The 24,116-nt window shown below is 48.1% G+C and overlaps 1 long non-coding RNA gene across 3 annotated transcripts; it reads left to right on the forward strand.

Moving 5' to 3' along the window:
- Window positions 1-3,000: 3,000 nt before the first annotated feature.
- LOC142768907 (uncharacterized) lies at window positions 3,001-23,014 on the forward strand. 3 transcript variants are annotated; one of them, XR_012885544.1, is made up of 3 exons: window positions 3,001-3,092; window positions 9,880-9,985; window positions 17,376-23,014. It is a non-coding gene; the product is annotated as an uncharacterized LOC142768907 (long non-coding RNA). The 3 variants fall into 3 exon arrangements; XR_012885543.1 differs by lacking the exon at window positions 3,001-3,092 and adding an exon at window positions 7,771-7,872; XR_012885542.1 differs by lacking the exon at window positions 3,001-3,092 and having other exon boundaries at window positions 8,171-9,985.
- Window positions 23,015-24,116: the final 1,102 nt, after the last annotated feature.

Below are 24,116 nucleotides of genomic sequence, written 5' to 3' on the forward strand. Positions count from 1 at the left end.
TGAATTGTCGGTGTCGTCGTTCAGCATCGGCGTCAGCACGTTACCAACGCCTCCCATGCGTCATGCTCGAAACATAGCCGTGGGCAGTGTCCAGCGTCGGAGTCAGCAAGCTACATGCATCGAGCTCGAAATGTAGCCGTCAGTGGTGTCGTCCAGCATCGGCGTCAACATTAATCCTCAGGTGCATTAAGCGCGAAATGTAACCGTCGGTGGCGTCCAGCATCGGCGTCAACCCGTTACATCCAAAGCTCGAAACGTAACCGTTGGTGGCGTCGTTCAGCGTCGGCGTCAACGCGAACACTTAAGTACATCAAGCGCGAAATGTTCAGGTGGCGTTCCCAGAGTGTGCTGGCACCCAGACAATTTCTATTTCTCGGAGGTTTTATCCGGCCCCGCACAAGCGGTTGACTAAGGCGCAGGAATGCGTCTGGAGAAAACTGCAGACGCGATCTTTTCCCTACCCTTGTGTGTTGAACAAAATATACCCGGATGAAATAAAGTCACAATGGAAATGCTGCCAGTCTGTGGCAACATATGATCAAATACTTTGGTAATGTAGCATAGTGCCGCCACCGGTGGATATTATGCGTGATCCTTCTCTTGTTCACTGGGAGGCCGTGTTGACCAGCTCAGACCCAGCGTCCGGCTAAGAGTCATGGAGCGGGCCACACAAGTCGCCGCCAACCACGGGTTGGTGATCATCTAATACGGAATCGTCCGCAGTTGCTTTCTGACGAAATAAAGTTTTTCCATCCATCCATCAGGTAACGTCCAGCATCGATGCCAACTCGTTACGTGCAAAGCTCGAAACGTGACCGTCGGTGGCGTTGTCCAGCATCGGCGTAGCACGTTACATGCATCACGCTTGAAAAGTAACCTTGAGTGCATCCGTCCATGCGTCCGTCCGTGCATCCGTCTGTGCATCAATCTATGCGACTGTGCCTGCCCGTTGATAACCTGAGATTTTTTTTTTCTTTTTTTTCTCTCTTCTTTCTTCTGTGTGTGTGTGTGTGTGTGCGTGTGTGTGTGTGTGTCGAGAGAGAGATGTGCAAACACCACCTCGTCTAAATGACAGCGTTGAAGAAAAAACTTAGTCCCGTATCGCCATGTTACTCTGCAAATGTAATCGAAAGACGATAGTTTTACGTGTGGAGAGAGTGAACAAAACATTTATTTCATGTTTTGCGCAAAAAGAAAATCGTCAATGGCATTCTGGAGGCACCTCGTTTGACTACCTCGAGCGTACAGCGGAGGCGAACGAACGCATTAAGTCACGTCACACGTCAGACATGAATGCCATCTTGCAGTATTCTTGCAAAACGAAGCGCGTGGCTCTGAGACAGGTGTGCGCGCCCGTCTCAGAGGTGATAAGGTGTAGAACGCAAGGTGACGGGTAGGTGCCTCCACCGTCTCGTCTTAGCAAAGCGTTGGAAATACTCCCCTTTTCATGCTAGCATTGCATGGTCAGCGCAGCGTGATAAGCGCTATGGTCCTTAAAATTACTTATTTGTGCCTTTTCTAGTAAAAGACGCACATGCAGAATATTGATTGATTTGTGGGGTTTACCGTCCCAAAACCACTATTTGATTATGAGAGACGCCATACTGGAGGGCTCAGGAAATTTTGACCACCTGGGGTTCTTTAACGTGCACCCAAATCTGAGTACACGGGCCTACAACATTTCCGCCTCCATCGGAAATGCAGCCGCCACAGCCGGAATTTGATCCCGCGACAATGCAAATGAAGAATATATAACGAGTTGTTAAGGTGCCCCAGATATGCGCAATAAATGCTTTTTAATTGGCAGTTGGACAAGCATGAACGCTGAATCTTGAGCAACATTGGTGGGCGCTGCGAATGGGGTCGGCCGTTTCAAGTGCTCGATGCCGTTAAGAAAGGACCAAGCGACAAATGTGCAAACAGACAGACAGACAGACCAAAATTTTTGTGTTGAAGGTCACCCAAGAAACACTATCGTCTTTAAAAAAAATGCCCCCACCTCCCCGAAGTGAATCGTGAGAGAATGCGAATGTATTGCGTAGCCTCCATAACGGCGTTTCGCACATGAGAACCCAGCGTTAGAATAATAATTTTTTTTCTTACACTGTGCAGCCAATAGCGGCGTTCGCCGCACGTGGCATTCTTCTGTTGCCAGAAACGCGGCATGCGTTTCCAGCGCTAGTAGCTAGCGTGTACGGTTGAAAATACTATGAAGTGAACAACACAAACGGCGTTCTCGGCTCGGCGTGTCACAGCGGCGTCTTGAGCGCACATTTCCGAATTTTCTCGAGAGGCGCACAGCCAGTGAGTGGTCGAGAGTGTTGCGCGAGCGGAAGGAGAGAAAGAAAATGGCGGGAGACATGTTGGGGGCTCCGGTTGCAAGGGACGCGTGCACCCGCAGCTGTTGCTATGGGCCAGGGCGGTGGACGGATCTCGATGGACGCCTGACATAAAACGACTAAGAAATGCATTCGCATTTAAAACTGAAAATAGTTAGCGCGCTCCATCAGAACGTCTGGCGAATCAATCATGGCTAAAAAAAAACGCCCTGTAAATGTTTCTCACGCACAAATGCGCTTCTGTTAACTTATTTTCATGGTTGGCACAATCAAACCTTAAAAATTGTGGCATGCTTACTTTCCCACTCGTGTACCAGCCGTGCGGGCAGCAACGCACCTCCCTCTGGCCAGTCCCAAATCCTGCGTCGGAGCACTGTTTGAACACCGCAGTCGATACAAAGACGCTACTTGAACTGTTGACCGATTCCGAGTTCGTAGGAAATACTTGGTGGGTTTACGACAACTTAGTACGTTACGGCATTCGCTGAACGGCTCATCCAGCTGATAACGCTTCGCAGATAACCGCGATGACGCAGCTCGCCCCAAATCGACGCGCCTGCGCGTCGCAGTGCGTCTCTGGTCTTTCATTCGTTTCTTCCCTCCCTCCAACCCTCACCTCAATTCAAGCGTCTTTCCACGACATTTTATCATTAGGTAAGAGCGCGACGTGTGCAGACAACCCCAGCCACGCGCCACTTTTAACTTCGAGACACTCCGACGCCGCCGTGAAACGGGACGCACTCGGACGTCTCGGTAAGTGAATCCACGTTTTGTATCGCATGTCGCCCTTTATTTCAGCAGTTGCAACGACGCGTTTCGTCATCCTCACACAGTCTACAGGGCCCATTTCACGTCTGCTGCAGTCATCGCCGTCATCTTCGAAAAACTACGTGGGGGAAACTTCATTTCCCACTTCCCTCCGCAATAACGTTCACCGATGTGTACTTTCATCGCGATCCAGTGTGCACGGCACTTGACGTCTGCATACCACACCTCTCGGCTGCGCCTTCGAGCAATTTGGACTTGCGATAAACGCGCTTCCGACTTCAACGTGTGAGAGCATAAGCCTACATAAATAATAAAAAAAAGGTTTTGAATTGATCGCAGGCTGCGTTTGAGAACACCCTTCGTTCGTCCAACTGATTATGCTTTCCACAAAACTCGATCCGCGTCTGCGATAGTTATAGCGCGAGAACAAAACGACGACACAGAGACAAGAAGGACACTTAGAAGTGTGGCAGCTTGGGCTAGTTGGTATGGCATGACGATAGTTATAGCGCGAGAACAAAACGACGACACAGAACAAGGACGACACGGTTTGCAAAGCCGCAAGGAATACCGTATGTCTGGAAGGAAAGCGCATTTCATTTTTTTTTTTTTACATGAAGTATAGGCACGCCTGTTTCGCACCCAGGCGCCTTCGGCAGTATACTCTTTCTCCCAGAGACGCCTGAATTCGTTTCGAACAGCCAAAGCGTGCCTCACTAGGATGGCAAGCAGTGGCTCTGGGACTTCGAAATGTGAGAAAAGCGCCTGTTCACCTTGCACCAGATTATAAAAAGTCTTCTGGGTGCCACTGCGCCGTCTTCGGATGCGAAAACAACCAGCGCAACAGTAATATGTTTCTCAACACTGTCTGTGAAGATCCCAACACGATGCGGCAATCGTGATGGTGCGTTGTTTTCCGAATGCACAGATTTCCATTCCCAAGAAGAAACGCCGAGCTACGCTGCCAGTGGATATAATCGCAATGGGCAGGAAAAATTTGGAGTTAAGTAGAAGTGTACGAGTAAATATAATTATTGCGTTTACTGAAATGCGAAGCCAGCTGTTCCGCTTTGCAGCAGCGATTTGCATGCACTATGCCTGTATAGTATGGGGCACAAGTCATTGCCGTACTCTTTGGCAGACTGCATGCCAGTAGTCGGCTATACTACGACTCACGCGTGAATCCAAGCACCGCGCACATATATACAACTGTACCGGCGTACTATAGCGATGCAAAGAGACGTGAACGACGCGAAAAAGCACAGCTTTTGAATCAAACTGCGGCATGCCTCACTAGGCGAGTCTGTGCTTTCGATCGGCGTTTTAAATCTTGTTCTGGTTGCACTTTCACAACGTGTGTTGGTTCTGAATGCCAAGCATGAGCGGCAAATGATAAACACATGCAGTGGATGAGCGCAAGTCGGAGTGAGATTCTAGCTCTACGTTGACGCCGACTTACAGCACAAATAATGCCTTGCCACATCTAAGGCACGACGCAGTGCGACTTAGTCGAAAATGAACGCTTTCTGCTGTTCACGTTTCTTTCAATTGCTATAGTACGTACCTGATGAAGTTGCTTCCGTAGTCTGCAATGAATGTGCTGTAGGCATTTCGGATTGCCGAGAAAGGTCTCCTCGACATTTCACATGAAATCAGCCCAAAATTCTAGGAGAGGAGGGGTGCGAAACATCCTTACAGCCGCAGCGTGGCAGTGCATACGTGTCGCTTCGCCGCGCTTACAACAGATGGCGCGACGCGCTTTTCAATATGACAGCATGCACTGAGCTTGCTGTGTTCTGGCGTATAACCCAGTTAGTCACAGTCATAAGCTTGCAAGGTGGTCCATCAACAACGTTGTGCCTGTCGTTGATAACGTACATGTAGTGGTTGGTAAATAGCTTCAGTGACAGCTTTCGGTGTATTCGGTGCTGCTTCAATTTTCTAATTGCGTCTGATCACCGATTACCGACATAAACAATCAGCACCACTTTAGAGCCAAGCTGAGTTTGTGAGTTTTACCGTTGCGAGGTGATACACTCGATGACGTTCGAAAGGCTTCAGCTGTGAGATGCAGCTGCTGGACACGGCCACCCTGTCAGCTTCGTCCTTCACTCAAGTTCGAGCCCACAGTTAAGTTGAGTCACCACTTGTGTTGAAAAGCTTTCTTCGAGGGCATTCTCTCACCCCACATTACCTCATCATTGCAAAGACCTCTGTTCTGGCTCAGCAGCGTCAGGTACAGTGGCTGTCAAAATTTTGCGGACCACGGGAACGCCTGCAAAACAGCACCGCGGCGCAGTCTGACGGCTGCCTGCGATGCTCCAGAGCGCGCCCTGCACACGCGCCCCCTTTCCTACTTGCCAGCCTGCTCTGTCGCTCTCTTCGACAGCAGGCTCTCCTGAAAGTCACAAGAGGCGCGAGGCGTCACTTTTGCTGTCACCACGAAAACACAAAGCGATGATATCTAGACGAAAACACGTAATTTGTACTGACGGTGCTCGGTGCGCACAGCAGTCTGTGCCGTAGTTCCAGACGCCGTCTTTCGAAAACCCGGCCACGGTGGTCTAGTGGCTAAGGTACTCGGCTGCTGACCCGCAGGTCGCGGGATCAAATCCCGGCTGTTGCGGCTGCATTTCCGATGGAGGCGGAAATGTTGTAGGCCCGTGTACTCGCGTTTGAGTTCACATTAAAGAACCCCAGGGCGTCGAAATTTCCGGAGCCCTCCACTACGGCGTCTCTCATAGTCATATGGTGATTTTGGGACGTTAAACCCCACAAATCAATCAAATCAGTTTTTCGAAAAAAGACTCTCATAACAAGGGTACTGGACAGATTTATCTCCTATAAGATGTGGACACTGTAATTTCACGCGGTGTTCTACGAACCGTCTTGGGGAGCGTCTAATTAGACTAACCACCGTATTCTAGAACGCCCCTTCACTCAACGCTTCACCTCCACTTGAGAAAGCCGATGGGAGCGCCCTTCCTAGGCACGGCAAGTCACTGAATATTAGCGATAATGTGGTGCGATTCTCGAGCAGCGCAGCGTCATTTTCAGTCGAGAAGTGGCGCAGTGCTCAACTCTGTCAAGTGAAGGGTGAAAATCGAGTCGAGGAGCGTTTGTGAATACGGGGGTTAATCGCAGAGTGCGGCATGTACCGAGCACTGCCAGCACAAATTAATTTTTTTTTTCTCTAGACATCAGCGCTCGGTGTTTCCGCGGCGAGAAAAGCGACACCTTGCGCTTCTTCTGGCGTTCCAGTGCCCGTGCTGCTAAAGAGTGAACGATCAGGCTGACCCTTAAAGTAGGACGCGCGCGCACAGCACGCCCTCTCGAGCTTCGTAGGTAGCCGTCAGACTGCGCCACAGTGCTAGTGAAAGCCAAATTTAGAACGCCACTGTATGTGTGCACATCGTGGGGATGTCGCCCTTATAGGCGACGCCAGGGCAGCGTATACTCAACTGACTTATTTGTCTCTTTCCGTTTAGTCGTCATATATATCTTGACTGTCGTTTATCGTGACTACGAAATGGATGTGTTTGCGCTTGTGCGATCCGTTTTGAGCAAGAAGAGCGGTAGATTTTTCGTGCAATCACACGTGTTCAATATGGAAGGTTTCCCGGGCTTTTACGTGTCGAAACAATTACGAAGAACGCCGTAAGGAGTGACAGCGGAGGAAATATTTTTACGAGCTGGGGTTCTTTCACGAGCGCCAAATAAGTACAGTTGTGAGCGAAAGGAAGATTATCGCGCGAGTGTCGACCTGCCAAAGGTACCAGTGATACGGCGGCAGGTTTCGGAACAATGAAAATCAAGACGTCACATTCTTTTTTTTTTTCCCTCGTTGAGTGTTACGTTCATCGACAAGATCTCTTACGACAAACTGTGCACCCTTTTTATATTTCGAGCCGTTCGTTTGTTCCGACCAAGTGTACTCTTCGTGGAACTTACCTCCGTGTTCAACAGCTTCCTCAGAATGGAGTGATTTCAGCTTAAGGAACAGCTAAAACGAGTGAAAGAAGCGTGCGTGATACCACCCTCTCCCCGAAGGAGTATTAGTTCTTGATCGATTATCGCGCGATAACATTCAAATGGCGCTCCACTGTAGTACGTTGGGGTTCCTTCGTATCACATTCATTCAGATGCTGCCGCCATGGCCGGGACCCAAGCCCGCATTCCTCGAGCTCAGCATCACGAGAACCTCCTTTTGCCACAAAAGCGAACTTCTTCCCTCTCCAAAGAGCAAACAGAAAAGAAAACGCATAATTTGACCTCCCACTCTTAGTAAAGGTATCGTGCAGCCACCCCTGCGTGGCCTTGAGGGCTGCGTTTGGTTTTACAGTGTTATAAATTACGTGCTCCCACCGAGCATTCAGTCAAGGCAACTGATTTAACTCAGCTTCCGTACCTCATTACTGTAACCACTCGAAGCGTAGCTTAAAGTGAAACAAATATTTACGCCGATAATCAAACCAGCAGAGCCATTTCTATATTGTAATGGGCACGAACTCTATCGATGCGTATAAACTATATCCAACCCGTTGACATACTCGTCCGCTAAACCACTCCAAAACTTCGCGCCAACCGGTGCAAACACGAGTCGTTGTGAAAGCTTTGACTTGCTGCCAAGCGAGGACGCCACTAGTCCACGGTGGCGCGTATCCAACTCTTGCGCAAGAAAGCACGTTGGAAACTGTCACCGGGTAGCTGAACGAGAAGAGCACATGGCGCGTTGATAATGTGGCAGTGATCGCCGTCGTATTTGGTAAGTGATTCCGTTAACGTGGTGTAGTTTAACTTGTAGATGCGGATGCATTTGTCACGTTAAACAGCGACATTGCTTTTTTATTCGTTAATCGGCAACTTGATTTATTGTGTGCTGTACTTGAACGCTGCTGCACAACTTTCACTTGCTTCGGCGACGCGGCGGCAAACGCGCCGATTGTGAACGTGCTTTGTTCAGCGATCGGCACGACGGTGATGTCCTGCGCAAATCGATGGTGCTTGCCGCGATCTGTGTGATGTAATACGTACATTACTATCTCATTACGCGCGAACGCCAAGTGATGAAGGTTCCTTTGATTTGCTACTGCTGTCTTTATTGGCGTGCTCGCCCGCTGCACTTCGCGTGATTGTATTTCTTGAGGCCGCTCCAGGGTTGGAGTCAGTGCAGGCGCTCGACAGCTGACCCGTGGGTTAGATCCAAGTCGTGGCGCTCGCATTTAAACGACAACTAAATGTTAGACGCGTTTATATACTGTGCGATGCGCTATGAAAATGACTCGATGGTGATATTTCAGCAATCCACTGAATCGCGTCTCATGATCGTGTCACGGGTTTGACACTTGAAACCCCAGGTGATGTAACCGTGCGTCGGTGCATTTGCTCGTTTATTCTTTCTCTGTTGCCTTACCCGCCACGTTGATGTAGTTCTTATGGTAGTCGACTGCTTATCGGTAAGTCGTGGGATCGCATCAAGGCCGCGACGGCCGCGTTTCCCGGTTGACTTTAAAAGCGGCCCACGTGGTCGAAGTTTCCGAACATTCACTACAACGTCTATTATAATCATATCGTGGCTTCAGGACGTCAAACCCCAACAATTATTATTTCTCAGTATTCTTCCGTGTGGTGTACGATCGATAGGTTGAGTGTTGTTATACTGCTGTGCTTGAGGTACTCCAGTAAGAAACTGTTAGGCCAGCGAGTCCGCAGCGAACGTCCATGCCGCGGAAAAAGGAAATCTGTGTCAAGGCCAGCACGCGAGCTCGCCTGACGCGATCAACAACTCGACGGCGTCATCACGCGGCGGCGCCTTTCTGGCGTGCACGTGCAGTGAGTCACCTCAGCAAGCGAGCCCGTCGAGTAAATAACCGGCGTCTTCCTGTCTGGCGGGTCTGACGCAATGCCTTGCGACGTCGCTCGTCCTTGGGTGCAGCCACCTGCAGCGCAGCCTCTCCAGATTCGATGAGAAAGAATGACGCGGCCCAGCGGCGACCTCATTGGAGGATTCTGACCTCGCGACCAGCGGCGCTTCGGGTTGGACATATGGGTTGGACCCGGGGCATATAAAAGAAGCCCTGCGGCGCGTCGAGAGGGACCCCTTTGACAGCAGACCCATTTGAGAGTAAAGCTATGTGTTAGAGAGAAGAGCTCGGCTCTTCGCGTCTCTGTCGGCCCCAGTGCCGAATTTGTTACGCCTCTGTATATATGCTGTACATAAACCTTGTTTAACTCACCGTCGTCTCGTCCGCTCGTCTATCAGCTCTGCGCAGAAGCAGTCGCGAGCTGAGAAACCTACGCTACCAAACGGCTGGTGATCTTCCCGGTGGAATTCGAAGCAGTGGTGCCTTCGGGACCGTGTTGGCGTCGCCATCTTTAAACAGTGGTTGCAGCGGTGAGATTTCGAGGCGCCCTTCCTAACGTCGTCGGAGGTGCGCGTCGCAACAAAACACAAGAGAAACCCACAAGAAAAAAAAAGTCATGCACGTCGGGAATGCCGGAAATGAACATTTCTTTCTATTATCACAGCTACATCAATATTTACGCTAAGTAGCTTTTCTTCAGGCTTTTTCTTTTTATATATATGACGAGGCGAAATGATTAATGTGAATTTTTAAAATTCGTTTTTAAACCTGCTTATTCAGCAAATGAACTAATTCGTTAAGCAAGACACTCTCCGAATCATGGCCTATCCCACGAGGTTGCCCTGGCCATGAGCAAATTTAAAGGCGTCGACAAGTACGCTCACAACTATTCAATCTGCTTGTTGCAGTGGCACATTGTGGACAAGGCTTTTGGAGCAGCACCTAGTGCCTTCGTCTCTTCTTGGTTTGTCTTCCTGCCAATAAACTGCTTTGGTGGAGCGTGGCACATGAAAGGTATGATCTTTTTGTCCGATCGGAATATTTTGTTTCTAGCTTACTCGAAGATTAGACGGGACTTTATAATCGTAAATAATGCTTGTTAAAATTTTGTTTAGTGAGGGCGATGAAATCGTCGACTTATGTCAGCTGTGATAAGAGCACTGTAATTGTCAAAGCTTCATTAATTTGAAGTCTAGGTATGACAACAAAGTATATTTGTTTAAGGCTGCGTGTTGTGCATAAAGTACCGCAATAATGTTTTAATCAGGTGCTGCAAAAAATTCTATAACCTGAAACACATTTACATAACCCTAAAGAATGTTTCTTGAAACTGATATCCGGCAACCACAAGTCGTGGCCGCGCCTATACGTGCCTACGTGTTAACAGATAGCGAAAATACTCTATCTGTTAACCCGAAAAAAATAGTATCCTGCGCGGTTTGATGATATATAATTATGAAAGCTAAATACCGTTTCACACATCAAGCGCATCATTATAAAGGCCAGGGAGATTTCAATCAATCAACGAATCAATCTGTGTTTATTTTTTACGAAGACTATGTGCTTGCTCGGCTCGCTCTTTCCCTACGCCTGCATTCGCAATAACAAATACTTTAAGCTTTTATCGCCCACAATTTCTTTTTCGGCCTGAGTGACACATGATGTCGTGCACCCTAGAAACACAGGTTCTGTTATACAGCTATCAATATGGTGTTCTACATCACCTAGCGTTTTTCGCCGATCGCCACGCCTTGCTGTTCGAGATGTAAGACGGGCCCCGCCACGGTGGTCTAGTGGCTAAGGCTGCTGACCCGCAGGTCGCGGGATTGAATCCCGGCTGCTGCGGCTGCATTTTTGATGGAGGCGGAAACGTTGTAGGCCCGCACACTCAGATTTGGGTGCACATTAAAGAACCCCAGGTGGTCGAAATTTCCGGACTTCCTAAACTACGGCGTCTCTCATAATCATATGGTGGTTTTGGGACGTTGAACCCCACAAATCAAGATATAGGACGGCCAGGTTGACATTCAAATATTGCGACGCCGAAAACCATCTGTAATGTAGTCTGTGCCGGAAAGTTTCGCATAATTACACTGCACGGCGCTCCAGCCAACATGGAATTTATGGGTAGTACACGAATTTGTCTCATCTTTGTTTTTTTTTAGCTACGTTTAGCTTCGCATGGCTTGGAGCTGCTTTGCCAAAATTTAAAAATCCTATTTCTGCGCAGGTCTTCATCTAACCATTTCATTTTTTTGACCTTGTTACTATGCATTGATGTTCCCTTTATTAATTCGATAAGTTTCCTTTTTCATGCCTATCTATGTATCATTCTTGTTCGCACCTTTATTTACGTATGAAAGGGCATCAATGGATTATTTTGGTTCAGTATACGTTGCCATTCACTGTAATTGCTATGTAATAGTGTATTTTTGCGTCCTATTTTTGTTAGTTCTCGTATAAGCCTATCTTTTTTGTTACCTTTTGTGCTGTGTTTCAGAGTGTCATATTTGTTTTCCGATTTAAGATTTTTTCACTACTTTTTTGCGTGTACAATTCTTATACTGTTCTTATTTACTTCAGCACCTCTCCTCTACTATTTTTCGTGTAAGCCCTGAAGGTACCAATAAACAAAGAAATGCTCAGCAGTTGCACTTCACTACCTCAAACAATTTGGCTTACGAGTTCGAATCAGCTCACGAAGTTCTCAACCGTCCGTTCTCTCAATCGAAATAAAAGCAAAGACAGCAATATATAAGCAAAGCCATGAGTGTGTTCGAAGCTACGAGCACTACGAGGCCAATTTGTGTACTACTCATCTTTCCCATGGTCGCTGAACGAGTGCAGTGCCACAGTTCCTCTAGTTAATGTTTTTTTTTTTTTGAAAACTATGGTCTTTTGTGCGCCACTCGCATAATTGGCGCACTTTTTTTTTTGTGTGTGATTTTGTGGCTCTGAGAAAGGGGTGGGCAAACTACGCGGGGAATTTGCGAACGCATACAAAAAAAAATGTGTAATAGCCCTAACGCACGGGGTATATACACTAAATAAAATAAAATAAATTGAAGCACGAACGAAGTGTACTTGTTTATTTAACAGAATCAGCACGTACTTTAACCAGTCAGACCCGGTCACGCGCGGTCTAGTCGGTATCGCTGACCCACAGGTCTGATTGAGAATCATTGTCACGGTTGCTAACCACTCTCCAGAAGCGCATCGCCCTCGGTTCGGTCCAGCGCGTTCGAACGTCCCATTTTCTTGAAGCGCTTCTCAACAATCCTGGGCGAAACTAGGTCCCACGACAAGGCGATACCGGAGGAGCTAAGCGTTCGCACATAATTTAAAAGTCCTTCATAAAAGGCAGGAAACTTGTTTCCACAAGCGCGCTCTTTCTCTCTTTTGTACCGATCGCACCGATCGTCACACGTTCGAGAACTTCCCGCTGAAGTGCTTAGCGGTCGCATGATTGCTATTTTCTTTGGAAAGACTTTGCAACAGTGAGCTTGAATTTCGCTTTATAGATTTACTGTAGCCGATCGCAAGAAAGCAGTAAAAACGTGAAGGACGGATGGCTAAGCCTCGATCAACTTCCGAAATGAAGCAAGCACGCGTTGCAGAGTGAACAGGTCACCCTCGCACGCCACCGGGGCTCGAAGTTGTCTGTGCCGCGACGTGAGCGTGCATTCACACGTTGGGAGAGAATAGAGAGCTTTAGTACTGCGGAATGGTGCTACGTACGCATCACGCAAGCGCCTTGCGTTACGTGGCGTCGTTTGCCACTAATCGGCTTTTAGTACGCCGTAGTACCCGCGTACGTAACGAGCGAGAAGCGTGTTGCGCCATCTGGTAGATGAAAATAGAAGCACGTGTTGCTGACAGCCAATGTGAGCCAATACAAGTGTTATAGCCAGATTATGGCCATATTTTAAGCCACAGAGCCGGTCGGTGCTTGCCTTCGATGCCGCCATTTGTAAAACGAAGTCTCACGCTGTCGCGAACTTGTTCGAGAGCGGCGCGATCTCCTCATACGTACGCACGCACGCATCTCATGCGTGCGTACGTAGCGGCTGCGTACGTAATGCGATACGTGCGCGTTGCGGTCTACGCATGCGCACTACGCAGAACGTGGAGTCCTTACGTACGCAACGCCGCCACGTACGCAGCGTACGCAGTACTAAAACTCTCTATAGAGAGATAGAGGGGTACAAACGCTCGACCAGTTCCGGTGACCCGTCAACTGGTTTGAGGGTTCGTGCTCGCTATCCTAGAGACCCTTATTCGGGAGCAGTCTTCCGAGGAAGTGGCTTCGTACTCGTAGCCCGTCTAACCCCTGGTTCACCCTGAATCGTCCGCTTTTTTACAGCGGCCGCCATTCTTCTGCCGCCGAAACACAGTGAAGTTCGCGCTGGACGCGCGTCGTGCCGTCGAATATGCCATCTATACACGGGGTCGGTCGCTTGCTGGATTCCGTGCCGACCGGTTGTGCGCCCGCGCGCTCCGCGCGCTTGCGATCTTCGGCGTCAGCGTAGCTCTGGCCGACTTTGCTCGCCCTACGTCACCTCCTGCCGCCGACGGCCTTCGGTAACAGTGTAGCTCTGACTTACTGGATTTGCTCTACGCCATCTACCGACGCCGACAAGAGCTCTCGCAAGTGTTCCCTGTCCTAGGACTCCAGTGACCGTGCTTCCATCTTTCCTGTCTCTCCTATCCCCTAAGTTTGTTGTTGCTTCTTCTTCCTCTTTTCTACACCCTTACTCCTACCCTTTTTATCTCTCCCCACCCCCATTCCTTGTGAGCTACTGTGGCGGTGTCGCTCACTGAAGCAGACAATAACGGGGCTCACTTTTCTCTTCCTTTCTCTCTCTTAAGAATCACTCACACATCTATACACGGGGGCGAACGCGAGATGGATGCGCTGTCACCCGTTCGTTATCGCGGCTCGCAATTGCCACTACGGTATCCGGTGGTCTAGACTTCGATTATTCGCGCACTCAGGACGCAAGAAGCAGTAGTGCTTACTTTGCTGGCCAGTCGCTGTCTTGTTATGCTTGAAGAACAGAAAAAGCCGCTGACGCCAGCGGCGTTGGTGGGTTAGTCTTGCTCTGTAAGAACGCGACAAGCTCGGTCACCTCGTTCACGAAATAGGGACGCGAAGTAGGCACAGAGTGGGTTAAACTCCCGTTGGTTACCACATTCAGTTACGTGCACTGCGACATAACAAGTGAGTAGGGCTTGGCCGCAATTTTTTTTTAAATTCTCTGTCTAGTGCTCCTATTAGTCTGCGCCGACCGATTCCAGGGGAGACACCGCAAAAATAGGTCCGAGAGCGATCGGCGTGGAAAGAGCCCTTTAGGGGGATCTCACCATTGCCGAAACTGATTCGGTGCACTTTCGGCGGCCGAAATGCTCAGTGTGAACGCCCCTAACTGTGCTCCTCTGATCAGTGGGCGTGCGTCCTGTGCTGCCGTCCAAAGAATCCAAATGTCCACAGTCTCTTTGGGCGTGCGCCGGCGAGCTGGCTCGGAGGAGTTTCAATGCGGATGCATCAATGCGGATGCATGCTTCAATGCGGATGCATTTCTAAGTGGGGGCTGTGTCAGGCATCCGGCGGCGGCTACGCGCTGGCAGGTGTTATCTCCTTGCTCTCACTCCCTCTCTAATAGCAAGAGTGGTGGGTGCGCGTTTATCCTTGCCTCTAGCAAGCGGAGAATGTGGTACGAGAAAGTGTAGGGGAGGGTTGGTGCAGTAATCGTGACTCCTTCTCTCCTTTGTGCGCCCCTACTCTTCCGTCCACTCGGGCCTCACTCTGGACCGTTCGCTGGCTGGTTGCCTCTCAAGAACACCCGGAAATGTGTGATCGAGACGCCGCTGTGAAACGCCAACGCAGAGCCGAGAATGTTTGTGCCCTACTATCCCATCCGCTTGCTCCTCACTCTCCACTGTTCGCTGGCTGGACCCCTATCAACGCATTGGTAGAAGTCGGTGAAGGCGAATGTCTGACGGCAATGGTGCCCTCTCTCGGCGCAAGAATTGCACTCACATGTCCTTATGACTGCCTTCGGGGAGGGAGAGGGGGCATATTTTTTGTAAAGCTGACAAAATAGTAGGAGTGCGCAAATTTTGCGAGTAAATACAGTAGGCGGCCGTGGCTCGTTGTCAGGAGCTCTGATGCGTCCCAGAGTTGGGACCCGTGAATGTTGTGATGATGTTCACCGAACCAAACAACTCCATACGAACGTAGTAGGATAAACCGACATTATTGATAACACTTTGCACGCCGAAAAAAAAGCTTTAGTCAAAAATTACATAAATCAGGCTTACAATCAGAATTCCAAGCCCTGGTTTTGGGACGTTAAACCCCACAAATCAACAATTCCAAGCCCAGCAAATTGGGAGGAGCCCTAGGGGAGCCTCCCTCCAGGTGCGCCTTGTTTGGAGGCAGCTTTTCCACCGATGTTCTAGTTGCCACGTGATCAAAGAGGGTAGTGGCGAGCTTTGAACTGTGTGGAGCCTGTGTGCCATGACTTCCTCACAAGCGCCTCAATATGTCAACGGCGCCTACCACTGTTTACAAACATAAATTACGTCTATGTTCAGGTACAGTGGTTCAGGAACAAGTGGCAGCCATTTTTTTCTCTGAAGTTACTGGCCTCACTGGTGATCTGTTTCCATAACAATCGCTTTTATTATCAGTGAAGATTGTCCGTGTTTAATGTTACCACCTCTACTGCTAGGCAGATATTTACTCGCCACGATAACACGAGCGCCAACTGGGACTTATGCATGGCGTGCTTTACGAGAGGTATAGTAGTGACGCATCATACGAAGCTGCTCCACACAGAGGTGGTTTGGTAATTCGCTGTACGATGTGCCGGCATTCCCACATGTTCTCTCGTTCTGCCGCTTCGAAAACAAGGGCAACATTCTGGTTCAAACTGCCCCACAGAAGCTGCTAGTTGAGACGCTGCTATTTTTGGTGGCCATTTTTATCGCACGAAACGTGGTTAAATAGAAAAGAACGTTTTCAAAGCTGGTACGAGCAGAGGTTCCAGGTATTGTCACCGTCTTATGGAGTCTGAGTTTGAAGCTTCAAATGCATACCCTCCGTTGCAACTTCTCTTGGACCGCTGCATTACTTCAGCGCACAATACACTACATTGTCCTTTTAAATGCGAATGTGTTTCTTAGTCGGGCGACGTCAGGCATCCGACGTTGTCCATGGCGGTGTCCGCGCGCCGGGAGGTGTTGTCTCTCCGCTCTTACTCTCTCTCTCTCTCCCATAGAAACATCTGCAGGCGCATGCGCTTGTCCACGCCCCTAGCAAACGAAACATGTGTGAGAAAGTGTAGGAGAGGGCTTATGCAGTGCTTCGCCGCTTCTTCTTTCGCCGCTCCTTCTTTCGCCGCTCGCTCTCTTTCCTCCCTGTGCTACACTTTTCCGTCTGCTTGCGCCTCACTCTAAACCGTTCGCTGGCTGGGCGCCTTTCAAAAACATCGGGAAATGTGTGCCCGAAACGCCGCTGTGAAACGCCCACGCCGAACCGAGAACACTGTTTTGTTCACCCCATAATATTTTTTAACCATGCATGTTATACTCGGCGACAACTTTTCTTGGCGCTGAAGGGAAAGCTGGGAGGTGGAGATTCTGCACATGTAGCACTACGTGAAGTAGTTCGTTTTGGCGCGCGTCTCGTAACGCTATGAAAAGTGACCAAGGCGCGCCATCAGCGTTTCATGTTGAGGCAGACACCGCTTAGCGTCTGAGGTGCGCGTAGAAAGGCACCACTTCTTCGCGTGTTCAAAAATGCAAAGTCACAACGAATGAATGTAGGTAAATACGACTATGTTAACGGTGGGAGCTGCGTCCTGTCTCAAATAGCTTCATGTAAAAAGTAAAAGGGGAACTTCTACATTTCACGGTGAATATATGGGAGCTGCTGTTGAACTAAATTCACTGACAATAGAATTGCCGCGCGACTTCGCTTTGTAGCCTTCGCTCCAATGTTAAGAAAAGTTGTCGCCGAGTATAGCTACTAGAGCTGGAAACGCGTACCGCGTTTCTCGCGACAGAAAAACGCCTTGTTGGGTGAACGGATCTGTTCGCTGCTTGATGTGAAAGAAAAAGAAAACATTATTTTTCTAACGCTGGGTTCTCACGTGTGAAACGCTGTCATGGACGCTACACAATGCATTTGCATTTCCTCACGATTCCCGTCGGGCAGGGGGGGGGGGGTGCATTTTCTTAAATGACCATGTACCTGGCCACTCCTTGCCAGGAACTATTTATAAAAGGAAGCACTTGTTCGGTCACAGCAGTTATTCGTGTTTTCTCATGCACATTTATTTCCTTTTTGAGACAGCATTTAACTGCAGATTGCATCTTTCTTACTCCTTGGATTTTTCAGAATCTATGAAAGCCACCTGTGCGCCAACGCCGCCCGAAAATTCGCCTGAAACATCCTTGGCCTCTCATTCTTCAGAATGAGTCTACGTATTTGTGAAATTTACTTTTGAACCTCGCCGTCGCAATTATTTAGGAATGTTTAAAGAGTCTCAATTTAAGTCCCCCCAGAGTTGAACTTTTGCTACCAACATTGCAACCTGCATGTGTCACTTTTATTGCCTTACATATTTAACATTTTTAGTTTTGCAAAAGTGATTAGCCTGAAAATACGTGTCAAGCTGCATATTGTGTGACCATCTTAGAATGGAACTGTGGAGAACAGTGACTTGGTGTAGACATGGACACCTGACATAATGAATGTGCGCAACCTAAGTACGTTCAGTAGATTTCAGTTGAGTCCGTAGGTTTTAAGTCTAGTGCATTTAAAAATTGCTGGTTGAATAACGTAGCATTACCCGAAAGTGTTCACGTTGCATGGTAACGCAGTCTACAGACGAAGTTGTGTAGTTGGCTAAAGCTCTTTTCTAATCAGCTTATTCCGGAAAGGAAGAACGGCTTTTATGGAGTATAATATAAAGTGCGGTCGTGTGGTCGACATTTTGTAAGCTGAAGCTGCTTTAAAGAAAAAAGAAGGAAGCTGCTTGAAGAACGTAAAAAAGGCGCGCTTTTCAGGTAACTTATGACTGACCATTTGTCGAACAATAGCCGTAACGTTGTGCACGATATTTGGACCGGCGAAGGTCCGGTTGTGGTAATTGTAGAGATGCATCTTGAATGTATCATACCCATGTACGCCGAAAACACTGAGGCTTTAGGAGACCCACGACTTGGAAGAATTGCAGGCCGCGGTGAACTCCAAGAACATAACTTGAAGCTAGTGTTTTTCAGTCATTCTGAAGTAAATGCAGGCAGCAATGTGGAAGCAGAAGTGTACCATGATCGAAAATCGCCACTTGCGCTACTCGAAATCACAGAATCTTCTGAAATGTGTGGCGTATCTGAAGTACAGCGCTGGTCGCCTGTGCGTCGTCCAGAATGCGTCATTCCATTTCTATCGGCAGAATTTTCGCTAGAACTTTCACCAACTCGTACCGAAAAGCGGTCGCCTGATGTCCCGTTCCGACAATCCACTGGCTCCACGTTTGAGAGCAGCCATACGTATAGAAAAGGAGCTCATCTTAGGGATGCTCAAAAAGAATCGATCGTAGAGAGTCGTTTCTTCGCGCTGCCTATTGATGTTCCTAAGCTTCAGGGGCCAAGCTCCACTGGCAGTAAACACACACAAGAGCGTCAAAGTAATCTTCCCACCGATTCGACGATGCTTGGCAGTGGACACACTCCCATTACGCAGCATAGCAGTGGTGTCATCTCATGGCGCAGCCATGTCGATGTCATTTTTACGAGTGAGACGGGGCGAAGCTTGCCACGTGGACAGGACCTGTGGCCTGGACGTATAATACCGCTCACACGTGTGACTGAAGAGAAACTGCAAGACCCCCGCCTTGTGCGTCCAGCCTTACGAGACTGTGGCAATGGGCCGTTTGTTTTGAGACCACTTGACTCTGCAGGAGGCCAGCGTGATAGCAACACCAATAGAAAAGAGCTGAGCAGTGACAGAAATTTCTCTTTTTCACCGCGAAACGAGGCGCCGGCTGTCACTAGCATCTCTTGCTCTAAACACAGTGATGAAGGTGCCGGGGCTGTGTCCGTCCGAAACAACTACACAGAAAATATTGCTTGTGTCAACCGTGAATCTCAGAAAAACGGAACACCAGAAAAACTGCCAAAGACAGACTCTGGGCCCTCTCAGTCACAAATTGAAGAATGGCTGGCTGCAAACAGCAGGCTCTGGAACCACAGTTTTGCGCACTCGCCTCAACCATCGCTGGTGTCGCCACAATCAGTCTATTCCCCAAGCTCTGGGATGTCACCATTATTTTCGCCAGATGTTTTCATGCCGCCATCTCAAATGTCTTCAATTGGGAGACAACTACCGGAGCAATTGAATTGCACTGCAACTAACGTAGAGGCATCACCTGACAAAGAGAGGGAAAAAGCACTATGCGAACACAACAGACAAGCACACCGTCTTGAGAAATGCTCTGAAACAGCGCCACATAAGCCTGACCCGCCACAAGCAATGAATCATGGCTATGTTGCCCCTTCTCTGGCAACTTATTGGTTTCCACTGCAACCAGTGTGGCCGCAAATGCAACCAGCACAGCAATCTTTGTGTGATGCGGTAACTCAACTACCATCGTTGTCTCGAGCACCATCATTTGGACAAGTGTCTTCTGCTGAAGTTTCCACAAAGCCATCTTCATTAGACACTCAGCAAGATAGCCCACTGGCACTGCAACCAGGGTGTCATTCAGCACAACCCCAGTTTTTGCTGTCGCGGCATGAACAAGTGTCCCTATCTAGGTCGACGCCTCGCCAGCTTCCAGAAGAGCAGGCTTTTCCAACCGTGTGTTCGCTGGCACAAGTTGCTCCTTCCCAGCTACAGCCACCGCCATATTATGGGCCTGTTCGACTTGAGTCACCAGCAGATAATACATGCGCAGTACCAGAAGCTGTACAAATGAAAGGTGTAGGCCCAGAAATTCAGCGAGAAACAGGCATATCTATGGAAGTGCATGCGCCCCAAGCAGAGGAATGCTGTTATGGATGTGCAGAAGTGCCACCAGAAGGGGGATCAGCGTTTGAATTAGAAAGTACAGTGCGAGAAGCCCCATCATATTATGAGCAAATACAGTGGCAATCAAACCTACAACTTCACTCATCACCAGCTACACACTGTGGTCATCCCTCAGGATATTCGCAAGTTGAAGCTCAGGTAGAGTGGAATTGTGCAACCCAGTTGGATTGCGTTACCCAGTCTTACTTGGGGCAAGAACAATCATATGAACAGCAATATGAAAATGTACAAACTGAGATATCCGAAGCTGCGTCACAAGATGTACATAACGCTTATTCATCTATTCAACAAGAAAAGTACTCAAACAGTGATCCATATTGGCAACAGGATTCTGAATCATGTTTTCAACAGCCAGTACCAACCGGACATTCAGAAATCAAAACTGGCATTGGCTCATGGTGTGCCTCTCTGCAACAGGACATTCCATACAATTCTGCTGAGATGTCCGAACAACCTCAGTCAGAATATGATGTGCATGAGCCGTGGCAAGAACATAACTGTGTGCATACGGAGACACATAGAGAAAAACTGTTTGAACACACTCCATCGGAACAAAATCCGCAACACGAAAGCTTGCATACGTGTTCACGCAATGCGGCAATTCCTTCATCATCTCAAATCGAAGGGCTCACATATCCCCGCGTGCAACTTAATCCGCTGTCGCTAGGTACTACCAGGGCAACGTGCTCGGAAGCATACCTATCTGGTAACTCTCCCATGCAATGCCAAGATGTTTCCGCTCCTTATGTGAGCATGACACATTCAAGGAAGCCTCATTTCTTGCCGACCATCATGTCAACTGAAGAGGCGGTAAAGAGAACGGTTTCACAAGATCCGTCTACAGCGTCATCTACAGCTGATGGAATGCAGTGGCCGTCATCATCTGGAATCAATTGTTTCCAACCGTGTTCATTACCGCAGCAAACGCTGTGTTGGCCAACGCAAGTGATGTACGCAGCTGCAGCCGTGCAACCACAGGTACAAATCATTTCATCACCACAGTTAACTACATCTTCCTCTGGCTACGTAACTGCCCCACAGGGTTCATTTTGGCAACTTCATGCGACGAACTGCCTGAGCCAGCAGTCATCCTTGTGGGAGAACGCTCTAGGCACGACGTTTTCACCAGCTTTTGGAAGACAACCCGATGGAGCAGCCTTCTTTCAGTTACCGGTGTCACACCCACAGTGTACGGTCGTCCCTATGCCGCCGTTGCCGACAGACTCGCCACCCAGCCAACCACCTCCACCATCTGTGCCTCCGCCACCAATGTCGCCGCCGCCTGTCCAACCTCCGCCACCCACTTCGCCGCCGCCGAACTCTGAGAAGCATCGACGGCCCCCACGGCCATCTCCTACCTCATCGCAGCGCTCGGAGTCATCAGGTTCTTCGCTACAACAGCCAGTCAAGCAAGAAAAATCTCATTCCGGAAGTGATTTGTCTGATCAGTCTGCACGCTCCAAGTACCCGATTTGGCCGCCTGTCTATACAGGATACAACTCAGAGCAATACCAGGGTCGCAATCGCAGTTCGACTAGGTCTTTCAAAAATTCGAAGACCACCCGTTAGTTTCCATTTCAAGATTAGGCCTTTTGGCTGATGCTATTGTGATAACGAAATGAATAACCCTGTCAGTTCTTATTACGGCCAAGAGAACTGCCATGATTTGAGACGAACCACTCGCTGAACACCTATGCTTAATGCTGCGTTGAGCCTCTTTGTTAAATGACATGCTGATTTCATAGATCACTTTGTCTTCGAACGTTAATTTTCAACAATGTAACTTTTTTTGTGGACGCACTTGTTGGCAGAGCTTGTCAGTTTCTGTTGTATACTTTATTCACTATTGTGATGAGCTGTCTTCTGAAAGAGATGTATTCCTTGTGAATAACAATGTACGATTTCGACAGAATTTATTCAACTGTCGTGTGCTTCACAACCGTTTCAGTATGGCTTGTTTCTTTCGTGAAAATCACTAGCTTGACCTGCTGTCAGTTAATGAAGGTGAAAAATGTTGCCTTTTCGTTGAGTATCACAATGTCATGCGTCTGTTCTTTCGTTGATTCGGAACAGCTTTGTAGAGTAGCTAATCTCGCCGTTATTTTTAAGCGTTCATTTAGACTGATGCTAGAGCCTTGCACGGTAATTTTTTTAAGCAAGGCCACCTCGAAAAAACAGTCGTGAAGCACATTTTCTTTTTCTGTAGTCAGTATCTCTACTTATGTTTCCTGATAGAAATACTCTCTTTTTCTCTGAATCTGTGTATGTGCTTGTTTTTTTACATTATCATTGCCGTAAAAACTGCAGTTAGCTCATGTCGTCTTTCAGGTGCTGTCTTTTTCGTTCATTTTTGTACGTTTGTCAGGTGTTGACGATGTACCCAGTTGTCAAATATTTGACATTAATCAATGTTTGCGTATGTATAGTTGACTTTCACTCATCTTTGTCACATATAGCCTCATAGATTTATCGACACGGGAAAGCGCTAGTACTTTAAGATAGGCCACGTAGATCATGCATACTATTCTCTAGTCAGTAATTAAAAAGTTTGTACTCGTGCCCAGTGCTATGATTGTAAACATTTGATGCTATTTGTTGTACCACAAGACTATAATTTGGTTTGTTTCCTGAAACAAAAGCGAACCAACAATAACTGACTATTATGTTTGCGATATAGTACAAATAAACACATCCGCATTGACATATAAGTGACGTTTACTGGTTGTCGCACATTATCGATTAATGTGATACTTTGAATTATGCTGTTGGAGTGGCTTATTTATCGCGTTGTCATTGTGTATGCCTACATATCCAATTTCACTATTCCATTTGTGAATATTCCATCTTGGGCAACAGTTGGTTGAGCAATTTTTGTATCGCTAGTGGTCTCGGCATAGGTGAATGCTGATGGCTTGTAAAATAAATACATGTTTTTGTCTTTTTGTGTGTCTCTGAGTGCTTGTATAAAGATTGCGCAATGTTCGCATCTCCGAGCAAATTTTCTAATGCTAAGAATAAAAACTCCCGGGTTCCGAGACCTGCGCTGAAAAATGCTTCCGAAGGCGTCAAGAGAGGTTAGTTTGTCTGGCGTGTGCAAATGTTCTCGCATACTCCCGCCGGGATGAAACTTGGTTTGTCCATCGTAGAGCCCTGGAGCTCTGGAGACATGCCGACGTTGTGGCGCGTTTTCATGCCCTAAAGAGAGCAATAGTATAATTTGTGGTCACTGTAGCAACTGGGCATCTGCCTGACATGGTGCTTCTATTGCTACCCTCACTGAAGCCACATTTAAAACGCTTTTCAAGACGTGTTCATCTCACTTTTCATATATGTTTGTTCTTGCAATAGATTCTCAGTTGTTTGTATGCGCTTTGTTTAGTCTGCGTGTTTTTGTGCTATCGTTTTCCTGGCGCACCACCGGGAAGATGATTTATCAACTCAACCAGCAGTCCGTGCTCAAGCTGCTGAAACCTCATAGTTTTGTTTTTCGTGCCGTTTTTCGGGATTGTTTCATGCTGGTGCAGCCGTTTATCTTTAAGCTTAATGCCATTGCATTAAAGCTGTGATATTACGATGATGGAGTTGCCGTCGTCTGTTGCTGGGAGTTGACCCTCACTCGGGCACTAATGACAAATGGAACTCGATGGTTCTGGTCGAAGTGCAGTACTATATAGGATACATGTAAAGCGGAATATGTCTCCGCAGTGCAATACTGACACGAAAAATTTGTTCTTTGTTGCGTTGAAGGCAAGGTCAAGTATTCAAGAACATACAACATGTATGCATAAGCTCCAGTGGACCTTCACAAGAAAAATACGGTATTTAAAAGTTAGTTTTAGTTGGCACCGTTCCCTCACGCCAAAACTCGGTATAGGTCTGTCGTCACATGCTCGTGCAAGGTGTCACATTTCCATTGCCACTGTATTCCTCACTCCGTTCGGGACTCTATGGGGTCAGTCTTTTGCTGATATATATGTCATTTGTTGACGTACAAGTTGTCAGTTGCATTTTTGTTCTGCTCGACGTCATGCGAATTACCTATAC

This window comes from Rhipicephalus microplus, chromosome 8, assembly GCF_043290135.1.
Source record: "Rhipicephalus microplus isolate Deutch F79 chromosome 8, USDA_Rmic, whole genome shotgun sequence".
In the NCBI taxonomy this organism is placed as follows: domain Eukaryota; kingdom Metazoa; phylum Arthropoda; class Arachnida; order Ixodida; family Ixodidae; genus Rhipicephalus; species Rhipicephalus microplus.